The sequence below is a fragment of the Cherax quadricarinatus genome, chromosome 25 (assembly GCF_038502225.1).
Source record: "Cherax quadricarinatus isolate ZL_2023a chromosome 25, ASM3850222v1, whole genome shotgun sequence".
NCBI lineage: Eukaryota > Metazoa > Arthropoda > Malacostraca > Decapoda > Parastacidae > Cherax > Cherax quadricarinatus.
In genome coordinates, this window is record NC_091316.1 from 14,956,330 (window position 1) to 14,969,860 (window position 13,531).

Genomic DNA, 13,531 nt, shown 5'->3' on the forward strand with positions numbered 1-13,531 from the left:
CATCTGACACAGTTCCCCACCAAAGACTGATGCACAAGATTGAGCATCAAGCAGGGCTAAAAGGAGAAGTCATATAGTGGATCAAAGAGTACTTGAAAGACAGAAGACATAAAATGACAGTAAGACAGTAAGTGCCAAGTAAGATTAAGATAAAATAAAGTGGTGTCCCAAAGGATCAGTACAGTAAATGACCTGTCAGATGGGATGCCATCCTTTGTGATTGTTTGCAGATATAAAACCACGGAGAACAAGATCAGGAAAGGGCAGTGAGGGGTCTCCTGTGACAATTAGACATGCTACAGGGGTGGTCAAAGAAATGGCTGCTGAAGTTCAATCCAAACAAATGAAAGGTCATAATATTGGGTGAAGGGAAGGAAAGACCGGAGACGAAATAGACTGGGAGATGAGAAACTATGACAATAGCTAAATATATACGAGAAAACATCTCGCCGAATATGTGGCTAGAGAAGTACATAACCTTGTAACTTCAGCCTATGCGAGGCAGCAAATATCAGAACTGCCTTCAAGAATCTCAACAAAAAATCCTTTAGGATTCTATACACAATGTATGTCTAGCCTGTCTCAGAATATGCCGCATCAGCCACCAGCACCTCACACTCAAGGCAGTGATCCAGCTACACACTCGTTCTTGAGTACAGGTTAGGTTAGGTAAGGTTCGTCAGGAAACAGGACAAATGTTTCCTGACGCGGGTCTTAGTCAGATGATGACCCGCCTTTGGAGCTTTTGGTCATCTGACCGAGGCATTCCGCTGGCTTACCGGTCCACCCCTTTAAAAATTATGGTCATTTATAACCAGTCTGTCTATTTCTTGAGTACAAACCCAGGAGTGTACGCCCTCACCACCTTCATCAAGAGTGCCTCCAGTTTTATTGGAGTTAAGGCTCTTCAGGATAGATTTTGTATAAATATTCATATAAGTGTGGGAACGTGAGATACCAGGAACAGCTGTGACCAGGCATCGTAATGGCTCTCTCGGCCTTCCCTTCCCTCAGACACGTGTACACGGCCTCTTACTACCACTGCATTAAGAAATATGTGTGTATATATATATATATATATATATATATATATATATATATATATATATATATATATAGTTTACATTTATTGCCCTCAAATAGTACTGAGTTACTAAGACTAGATTCAGCCATGTTTATTATCACTTTTTATTTGTCTACGTTTCCTCTTATACCTACTGACCTCATTTCATGGGCTATCACTCCATGATTGCATCTGTCAAATGCCTTCGCGAAATCAAATTCGTGTAGATGAATGTGTGACAAGCGATAGTGCTACGTAGAACTACGTCTGCACTTTTTAAGACCTCTGGGATTTCACGTCGACGTAAACTCCGCAGGATACAGAGTGCTCGTGCTGGTGGTATTTTGCACTTGTTTATAAATACGAAACTCCATGAATCCGACCCACGGGGTGAATGAGTCTGCGTGTTTTCCGTTTCCTTTCTCGACTTCCAAGGAGTCAGTGCATATGTCGGATACATGATTTAAAGGGCAGGCAGAGCATTGAAAAAAATTTGCATCCTCTACTCTGTTTTCGTTTAGTGGATTGCTAAACGCTGATTCTTACTGGTCTTATAAAATTTGCCTCGTTCCTTTCTTTTTTTTTTTAAATCGCCAATGTGAGCCTCTGTGATTAATGGGTCAAATCTACATTTGGTCCTTGACTTGGATTTCGGTGTGTAAAAATATTTATCTTTTTTCAATTTTCTGTACGGCTTTTGTTTCCTTTGTACTTTTTCCGTCCGGTATTAATGAGTTCCTACTTTCCATCGGTAATATCTTGGTGAAGATTATCTTTCCTTCGCTGGCGCAATTAATTTAATAGCTTCATTATGCACCCCCATACCCAAGGTGTGGGTGGCAGTCAAAAAGATTACTGAGGCACATAATGGGTCCAGGGACTGGGGCTCAAAGTTTTGATAGCTATACATTCTACAAGGGTTGTTGAGTTGGTTCGGACATGTAGAGAGAATGGAGCGAAACAGAATGACTTCAAGAGTGTATCAGTCTGTAGTGGAAGGAAGGCGGGGTAGGGGTCGGCCTAGGAAAGGTTGGAGAGAGGGGGTAAAGGAGGTTTTGTGTGCGAGGGGCTTGGACTTCCAGCAGGCATGCGTGAGCGTGTTTGATAGGAGTGAATGGAGACAAATGGTTTTTAATACTTGACGTGCTGTTGGAGTGTGAGCAAAGTAACATTTATGAAGGGGTTCAGGGAAACCGGCAGGCCGGACTTGAGTCCTGGAGATGGGAAGTACAGTGCCTGCACTCTGAAGGAGGGGTGTTAATGTTGCAGTTTAAAAACTGTAGTGTAAAGCACCCTTCTGGCAAGACAGTGATGGAGTGAATGATGGTGAAAGTTTTTCTTTTTCGGGCCACCCTGCCTTGGTGGGAATCGGCCAGTGTGATAATAAAAAAAATAAATAAAAACATTCTCCAATGCTTTCTTTCTATATCTGAGCCTTCTGTAGGTTTTCTCAGCTATATGTGCTCAGGTGTTAATTATTGGGGTATTATCTACTCGGGGAATATTTATTCACTTATCTACTCGAGTATTATCCACACAGGTATTAACTACTCACGAGCTGTTCACAAGTCTGATACCTTCAAAAGTGTTATTTACTTAGGTGTTATTCCAGTTATGCTATTTAAATATATGTCAACACGAAAGGTGTTATTCATACGGGTATCTCCACTGGCGTTATTCGCACAGATGCTATCTTCGAAGGTGTTAACGAAAACGCTGTTATTTAAGCAGGTGTTATCTTAACAATATATTAACATTATTAGACGGAGGTGCATACCGTGACATGTGTCTCCACATAGTACCAGACAACTCGGCATACATGTTCAAGGAATACTTTTGGAAATGCTGTAATGTTCATCTAAAACAATTTAGAGCATGTTAAGCTGTTTATGTTATAGTGAATATGACGAGTCAGTTATTATTTTGTCAAAAGCACTTGTCGATAAGGCACTTGGCCTGTTTGGTGTGCGTGTTTGTGTGTGTGTGTGTGTGTGTGTGTGTGTGTGTGTGTGTGTGTGTGTGTGTGTGTGTGTGTGTGTGTGTGTGTGTGTGTGTGTGTGTACTCACCTAGTTGTACTCACCTAATTGAGGTTGCAGGGGTCGACCAAGCTCCTGGCCCCGCCTCTTCACTGGTCGCTACTAGGTCACTCTCCCTGAACCATGAGCTTTATCATACCTCTGCTTAAAGCTATGTATGGATCCTGCCTCCACTACATCGCTTCCCAAACTATTCCATTTCCTGACTACTCTGTGGCTGAAGAAATACTTCCTAACATCCCTGTAATTCATCTGTGTCTTCAACTTCCAACTGTGTCCCCTTGTTGCTGTGTCCCATCTCTGGAACATCCTGTCTTTGTCCACCTTGTCAATTCCTCTCAGTATTTTGTATGTTGTTATCATATCCCCCTATTTCTCCTGTTCTCCAGTGTCGTCAGGTCGATTTCCCTTAACCTCTCCTCGTACGATATACCCCTTAGCTCTGGGACTAGTCTTGTTGCAAACCTTCGCATTTTCTCTAGTTTCTTTACGTGCTTGGCTAGGTTTGGGTTCCAAACTGGTGCCGCATACTCCAATATGGGCCTAACGTACACGGTGTACAGGGTCCTGAACGATTCCTTATTAAGATGTCGGAATGCTGTTCTGAGGTTTGCTAGGCGTCCATATGCTGCAGCAGTTATTTGGTTGATGTGCGCTTCAGGAGATGTGCCTGGTGTTATACTCACCAAAAGATCTTTTCCCATGAGTGAGGTTTGTAGTCTCTGGCCCCCTACACTGTACTCCGTCTGCGGTCTTCTTTGCCCTTCCCCAATCTTCATGACTTTGCACTTGGTGGGGTTGGACTCCGGGAGCCAATTGCTGGACCAGGTCTGCAGCCTGTCCAGATCCCTTTGTAGTTCTACTTGGTCTTCGATCGAATGAATTCATCAACTTCACGTCATCTGCAAACAAGGACACTTCGGAGTTATTTATTGCGTCATGTCGTTCACAAATACCAGAAACAGCACTGGTCCTAGGACTGACTCCTGTGGGACCCCGCTGGTCACAGGTGCCCACTCTGACACCTCACCACGTACCATGACTCGCTGCTGTCTTCCTGACAGGTATTCCCTGATCCATTGTAGTGCCTTCCCTGTTATCCCTGCCTGGTCCTCCAGTTTTTGCACTAATCTCTTGTGTGGAACTGTGTTAAACGCCTTCTTGCAGTCCAAGAAAATGCAATCCACCCACCCCTCTCTCTTCTCTTACTGATGTCACCCTGTCATAGAACTCCAGAAGGTTTGTAACACAGGATTTCCCGTCCCTGAAACCATGTTGGCTGCTGTTGATAAGATCATTCCTTTCTAGGTGTTCCACCACTCTTCTCCTGATAATCTTCTCCATGACTTTGCATACTATACATGTCAGTGACACTGGTCTGTAGTTTAGTGCTTCATGTCTGTCTCCTTTTTTTAAAGATTGGGACTACATTTGCTGTTTTCTATGACTCGGGCAATTTCCCTGTTTCGATAGATGTATTGAATATTGTTGTTAGGGGTACACATAGCGCCTCTGCTCCCTCTCTCAGGACCCATGGAGAGATGTTATTCGGCCTTCACCAGGTGCCAGATCAACCAGGCTGTGATGGATATGTGGGGCAGCGGGCCTCCAGCAGCAACAGCCTGGTTGACCAGGCGAGCACCAGACGAGCCTGGCCCATGGCCGGGCTCAGGGAGTAGATATACTCTCGAAATTCTTCAAAGGTAATATCAAAGGTCCCATTTCCATTGAGGTATCTAGCTCACTCAAAAGCCTCTTTACTTCTTCCTCGGTTGTGTGTACTGTGTCCAGCACTTGGTGGTGTACCTCACCTCTCCGTCTTTCTGGAGCCCCTTCTGTCTCCTCTGCGAACACTTCTTTGAATCTCTTGTTGAGTTCCTCACATACTTCACGGTCATTTCTTGTTGTCTCTCCTCCTTCCTTCCTTCCTTAGCCTGATTACCTGGTCCTTGACTGTTGTTTTCCTCCTGATGTGGCTGTATAACAGCTTCGGGTCAGATTTGGCTTTCGCTGCTATGTCGTTTTCATATTGTTGTTGGGCCTCCCTTCTTATCTGTGCATATTCATTTCTGGCTCTATGACTGCTCTCCTTATTATCCTGGGTCCTTTGCCTTCTATACTTCTTCCATTCTCTAGCACACTTGGTTTTTGCCTCCCTGCACCTTTGGGTGAACCATGGGCTCATCCTGGCTTTTTCATTATTCCTGTTATCCTTGGGTACAAACCTCTCCTCTCCTCTCCTCTCTCTGTCTCTCTCTCTCTCACTCTCTCTCTCTCTCTCTCTCTCTCTCTCTCTCTCTCTGTGTGTGTGTGTGTGTGTGTGTGTGTGTGTGTGTGTGTGTGTGTGTGTGTGTGTGTGTGTGTGTGTGTGTGTGTGTGTGTTTGTGTGTGTGTGTGTGTGTGTGCGCGCGCGTGCGTGCATGCGTGCTCACCTATACGTACGTATTCACTCATATGTGGTGTGCGCATGCATGTGTTCTCCCCCCTTTCTTTTGGAGGGAAGGATGGTAAAACACAAACACATCCCCACCCACCTCACAACCCCTACACCCACCCCACAACCACCTTATTAATCCCCACAACCCCGACACTCACCCCACAACCCCCATACCCAACCCATAACCCCTACGCCCACCCCAAAACACCCATACCTAACTCACAGAACCCCACCCACCCCACAACACCCATACCCACAACCCTCAACCTACCCCACCACCGTCACAATTCCCCACTGCACCTACCGCTCGCATCAGTATCATCCTGCTCAACAGTACTGCAAGAAGTTACACAAGTCTGAGATATTAAATCTGTGATTACCTAAGAACATTTAAATTGACCATTGTCGATGCCATTGTTCTTGACAGCTGACATACCTTAGCAGAACACACGAGAACATAAGACTTGATTCTACTCCCACGATGCTCAACTTGTGGAATATATATATATATATATATATATATATATATATATATATATATATATATATATATATATATATATATATATATATACTGTGATCTTACTGCAGATATATACATACATATATATATATATATATATATATATATATATATATATATATATATATATATATATATATATATATATATATATATATATATATATATATATATGCAATAATGATGATAAAGCGTAGTAAGATGCAGAACAACCGCAGGAGGAGTTGAATGATAGCTCTAGGCCTTTCGTATTGCAGTCAACACATCATCAAGAACTGTCAATTTTGCAGAAATGAGTAGGAAGTCCAAGCAGATTAGTTCAGGGAAACATTCTAGCGTGACTGTAAATACATAAAACTACCACAGTGAAAAATGAAACAGATATAGTTTGTATATCTAAAACCAAACTGGAAAAGCATATTTTAAATGAGGTTGCATTTCACAGAAATTACTTAGTGTGGAGAAGAGAGAGTGTAGGAAGGATAGTAGGAGGATTGACAACATGGGTAAAACACTCTCCTCAAGATATGGAGAATGAAACCCAATATACTAAAAATGCTTAAAGTTTAGGGATAAGAGTACAAAATAAAGATAAGTAAAGATGAGAAATTCTTAGCAGTAAATGCAAATAATTCACCTTTGAATAATACTTGGGAAAGAGAAGAGTTCGATATGATAAAAGGGGGATTGCATAATATCCTTAAGGAACTATTGATGCAAAGTGACAGAGATAAGGTGAGTTATTGTACTTGGAAATTATAACTAAAAGTAAACTGGGCAGCCTATGAGGCTGGGAACTGTATGTAAATGGTCGGTAGATTTCCTCAATATAATGACAGTTTTTTTCATGCATCAAGACGCAAATAAAGTGACAAGAATGAGAAGCAGCAACACACCGTCAATATTAGATTGAGTGTTTACTCGAAGAGAGGAGGAAATTATCAACATAACCTATTTAAACCCACGAGGAGAGAGTGATCATATTCTACTGAAACTAACAGAGTGGAATATGGCTTACAAGGTGAAAAACGAAATTCACACATAGGAACAATTAGTCTGAGAAAAAGAATTACAATGCTTTAAAATAATATTTTAGACAAATTATATCATATGTGCAGTTTATTCCAAACAGGAATATAAGATGGAGTAATAAAGAATGGTTTAATGGAAGGTGTTAGAGAGCTATGGAAAAAAATGGTTTGGAATCAATATAGGAAGCAACACAATATAGAAATTTATGATTCAAGGAAGCTAGAAATATATACACAACTATAAGGAGAGGGAAATAAATTCTGAAATGGAAGAGTACACAAAAGCAAGGTAGAACAAAACATTTTAAATTTGTGAACAATAAACTAAATGTTAAATACAAAATACTAAGAACAAATGATGACGACAAAACCACTGAGGTAGAGGAGGAAATGTGTGGAATTTTCAGTGTGCTCAAAAAAGATAGTTTTCATGTAGAAGATTTAAATTCCAGGTAGACAGCTGAATTAGAAGAAATAACAAAAGATAAAGTAAAGAAGCTGATAAGAAGTAAAGATACTGATAATAAAAAAGCAAGAGGAACAGATAAGCTAGCACGCTGCGTCTACAAGAACCTGCAGATGAATTATGGAAAATTTTTAGGATTTCACTACAGAAATGTAAATTAGTAAATATATGGAAGATGGCATTTATTGTGCCTTTATTAAAAAGGTTTCGTTGATTGTTGTTACAAAATTACTGGAAAAAGTCATCAGGGTAAAGTGGATTGAAGACTTAATGAACAATAACATACTAACTGGTAAACAATTTGATTATATATATATATATATATATATATATATATATATATATATATATATATATATATATATTTATATATATATATATATATTATATTATGTAATAAAATATTCCTATTAGTAAAAAAAAATAAATATGAAAAGATGGGGTGGTAGGGGAAGTGGAATATTCAAACGGCTTCAGGAAGAAATCCAAATATTTTTCCTTGAAGCCTTTTTATCCACTTCTCCGAGGCTATGGGTCCCACAATTTACACCAGAGGTGCACCCCATCCTATATATATATATATATATATATATATATATATATATATATATATATATATATATATATATATATATATATATATATATAAATAATCTAAGATATCATGACAAGAGTTCCGAAAACTGCTCAAGAAAGAACTGGATGGGCAGATTGTATTAACTAGACTTTTAAAAAAAACTTTGATAGAGTTCCTCGTGAAAAACTAACTTGGAAAATGCAAAATATACAAGGAATTAAAGGTTAATTCTTACAATGGATGAGAGACTTGTTTAAGAGGAAAATACGAAGAGTAATAAAAGGAAAAATGTCCGCATGAGGGATACGTCACAAGTGGGGTGCCACAAGGGTCTGTCCTCGCCCAATAATATTTCTGATTTATATAAATGATTTACCAGAAGGAATAAAAAATATATAAATATGTTTGCAGATGATGTAAAAATGTTATGTTAATTTAATAACAATGAAAAGTCTTCACAAGAGGTTCTGGACACACTGAGCACATGGAGCGATAGATGGATGATGGAATTTAAAGCAGATAGATGTCATGTAACCGATATGGGAGAGAGTGAAATCAAGCCACATAAATAATATATATTATGTGAGAAAATATTGAAAGTATCAGATAGAGAGAAGGATCTGGGAATTATTATTAAAAAAAACTGTCACCAGAAGATTATATAAATGAAACTGATACTCATAAACAAACTATAACGTAGCTGTTGTATATACGGATGGTGAAATGTTAAGAAAGTTGCTTATAACAAAACTGGAATATGCTACGGTACTGCGGTGCCCACACCTGAAGAAAACACGTAAGTTAAAAAGTGTCCGAAGTAAAGCTACAAAATGGCTGCCTAAGTTGAGCAATATAAACTATGATGACAAGTTGATAACATTAACTATGTTAGGTAAGACACATGTGCAACAGTTAGGTATCTTTATTTCGAAACGTTTCGCCTACACATTAGGCTTCTTCAGTCGAGTACAGAAAAGTTGATAGAAGCAGAAGAGACTTGAAGACGATGTAATCAGTCCATCACCCTTGAAGTTTTGAGGTGGTCAGTCCTTCAGTCTGGAGAAGAGTATTGTTCCATAGTCTGAAACAATATTGTTTCCGTAGTCTGAAACAATATTATGGGTCGCATCCTGGTGGACAAGACTGAATGAACCTAATCGAAATCAGACAGAGTGTCTTCGATGACGCACTGACTTTCTTGGGTTATCCTGGGTGGCTAACGCTTCGGATTAAAAATCCGGGTAAATCTTACCTTAACACGCACAACGTTAGGAAGGAAATTTTAAGATCTGAAAAAAAAAAAAACACTTCTGACTTGGGAGATCATAAATCTTTGCACGCTGTAATGTTAGGTGTGTTGCCCAGGATGATGGTGGTAATGATAACAACACCCCCTTCCCCTTCACCATAACAACACACCTTCCTTCACCACAACAACACCCCCCCTTCATCACAACAACACCCCGTTCACAACAACACACCTTCCTTCACCACAACAACACCCCCCTTCACCACAACAACACCCCCCTTCACCACCACAACACTCCTTCCTTCACCACCACAACACTCCTTCCTTCACCACCACAACACTCCTTCCTTCACCACCACAACACTCCTTCCTTCCTTCACCACCACAACACTCCTTCCTTCACCACCACAACACACTCCTTCCTTCCTTCACCACCACAACACACTCCTTCCTTCCTTCACCACCACAACACTCCTTCCTTCACCACCACAACACACTCCTTCCTTCCTTCACCACCACAACACTCCTTCACCACAACAACACCCCCTTCACCACAACAACACCCCCCTTCACCACAACAACACCCCCCTTCACCACCACAACACTCCTTCCTTCACCACCACAACACACTCTTTCCTTCCTTCACCACAACAACACCCCCCTTCACCACAACAACACCCCCCTTCACCACAACAACACACCTTCCTTCACCACAACAACACACCTTCCTTCACGACAACAACACCCCCTTCACCACAACAACACTCCCCTTCACCACAACAACACCCCCTTCACCACAACAACACCCCCCTTCACCACAACAACACCCCCCTTCACCACAACAACACCCCCCTTCACCACAACAACACACCTTCCTTCACCACAACAACACCCCCTTCACCACAACAACACCCCCCTTCACCACAACAACACCCCCCTTCACCACAACACCACCCCCCTTCACCACAACAACACACCTTCCTTCACCACAACAACACCCCCCTTCACCACAACAACACACCTTCCTTCACCACAACAACACACCTTCCTTCACGACAACAACACCCCCTTCACCACAACAACACCCCCTTCACCACAATAACACCCCCCTTCACCACAACAACACCCCCCTTCACCACAACAACACCCCCTTCACCACAACAAAACACCTTCCTTCACCACAACAACACCCCATTTCACCACAACAACACCCCCTCCATCACCACAACAACACACCCTCCATCACCACAACAACACCCCCTCTATCACCACAACAACACACCCTCCATCACCACAACAACACCCCCTCCATCACCACAACAACACACCCTCCATCACCACAACAACACCCCCTCCATCACCACAACAACACACACTCCTTCACAATAACACCAACACACTCTCCATCACCACCACCACCACAACAACAACACACCTCCATCACTACAACAACAACACACCTCCATCACTACAACAACAACACACCTCCATCACTACAACAACAACACACCTCCATCACTACAACAACAACACACCTCCATCAATACAACAACAACACACCTCCATCACTACAACAACAACACACCTCCATCACTACAACAACAACACATCTCTATCACTACAACAACAACACACCTCCATCACTACAACAACAACACATCTCTATCACTACAACAACAACACACCTCCATCACTACAACAACAACACACCTCCATCACTACAACAACAACACACCTCTATCACTACAACAATACATCTCCATCACTAAAACAACACCACACCTCCATCACTACAACAACAACACATCTCTATCACTACAACAACAACACACCTCCATCACTACAACAACAACACATCTCTATCACTACAACAACAACACACCTCCATCACTACAACAACACCACACCTCCATCACTACAACAACAACACACCTCTATCACTACAACAATACATCTCCATCACTAAAACAACACCACACCTCCATCACTACAACAACAACATACTTCCATCCCTACAACAACATGCTTCCATCACTACAACAACAACACACCTCCATCACTACAACATACTTCCATCACTACAACAACAACACACCTCCATCACTACAACAACAACACACCTCCATCACTACAACAACACACCTCCATCACTACAACAACAGCACACCTCCATCACTATAACAACAACACACCTCCATCACTACAACAACAACAACAACACACCTCCATCACTACAACAACAACACACCTCCATCACTACAAAAACAACATACCTCTTCTCCGCTTCAATACCCCCCCTTCATCACCCCAATACACCCTCCTCTACATCTCCAGGTTAACCTTCTGCTTCTCCACACTCTCCCCCTCTTTCCCAGGTTGCTCCAGCAGAGGTTACTGTTGGAGGTGCGCTCCTTCAGCCACTCCCTCACGTACAGAGCTTGTCACCCCGGGTCCCTGCCCTCCTCAAGGACTCCATGACCCGTGAGACATCTATTTAAGGAGCTCCAGTTAACTTGCTATTCCCAACTGGGCTTGCTTGGCATGTGTGTGTGTGGGGTCATACATGGCCCGCTCTTCATGTCTCTCTCTCTCTCTCTCTCTCTCTCTCCTTTCGTTTCGCTTTCTCTTTGATATTGTATTTCCTTGAAATATAGATATATTGCACATTATGAGCATACGACACTTGTGACTGCTTCTTGAAATAGTTATATGTATAGCTTTTGAAGACAGCAGAAGAGGCAAGATGGAGAGGGAGAGAGGGTATACAGTGACTGAGAATACCTGGGTGTGAGTAAGACCCATCTAATCGTGAGCCAACAGACCTAATATACCAGTGGGAATGCAGAAGTTATGACGTGGGTGCAACCATGGGAACAGTTAGCAGAGATGATATCAATTTTGAAGTACCTGAACACATAAGCGTGCAAAATAACCATGGGGGGAGTTGAATGATAGCTCCAGGCCTTTCGTGTTGCAAACAACACATCTTCAGGAGCTTGCAATGTTCCTGTAGGAAGTTCAAACAGATTCGTTCAAGAGAACAACTCTAGCTAGCTAGCTCAAGAAATGCTTCCTAACATTGATGTGACTCATCTGTATTTTCAACTTTCAGCTGTTTCCTGTCTTTCGAACAATCTTTTTCCCCTCCCCCTCATTATCACCTACAATATGGCACACCTCATGTTCCCTCTCTACCCCCATCCCCACACATCGTCTTCTAATACCATCCCCTCCCTCCCTCCCTCCCTCTCACCCTACGCATTCTTCTCAAGCTTTTAATATTAAGAAATGTTAAATCGCTTTTGTAACATCTTTTGATATACAACAAAAACACTTGAGAACCTACATAGTCTGTACCTCGGGCACAAAATAGTTTGAAATTACAGGTTTACACATTAGACAATTGAAACCTGGACTTAATAACGATGAGCTTCTGCAGTCATCTTATTTACCGTCTATGGGTGAGTAACCACAGTAACTCGTGTAATATAAAACAGTTACAGTAACAACAGTTACAGTAACAACAGTTTACCAACACAGTAGCGCAGCCAAGGGGATTAAACCAGGATTTTTTTCTGGGGGGCTTATGCCAGGATTTCTTTTTGGGGGATTAAGCCAGGATTTCGAACTAATTTTTAAGCTAGAATTTCAATCTGAGGCTTAAGCCAGGATTTAAATCTGGTGGGCTTAAAAGTGATAATATTTTGAAAAAATCGTCTCTAGAAACATGATTTTCAGTATATGTTGAAATTTCTTAAAGCATCATACTTTTGTCGTCAATGTTCAATATAATAAAGGGGAAATTAGCCATTAATTAAAAAATAAATAAAATTTATTTGCATGTGGAGAAAGGGAGAGCTGCAGCCTCGCCACTGCCAACACAACAACTGACAACACACTACAAGTGCAGTCAGCGGAAGAAGAAGAAAACCGCTAACTTTAAGTACTCAGCTATTTCTAGTCGCAGGGGTCGATTCTCAGATACTAGCCAGATTCACTCCCTCTTAGCCTCGTTTGCTCTAATATACCTGCTCTTAAAGCTATGCATGGAGCCTGCCTCCACTACTTCCTCATCGAGATCATTTCACTTCCTGACCACTCCAAGACTGAAGAAATAATTCCTGACATCCTTGTGGCTCATCCGTGTC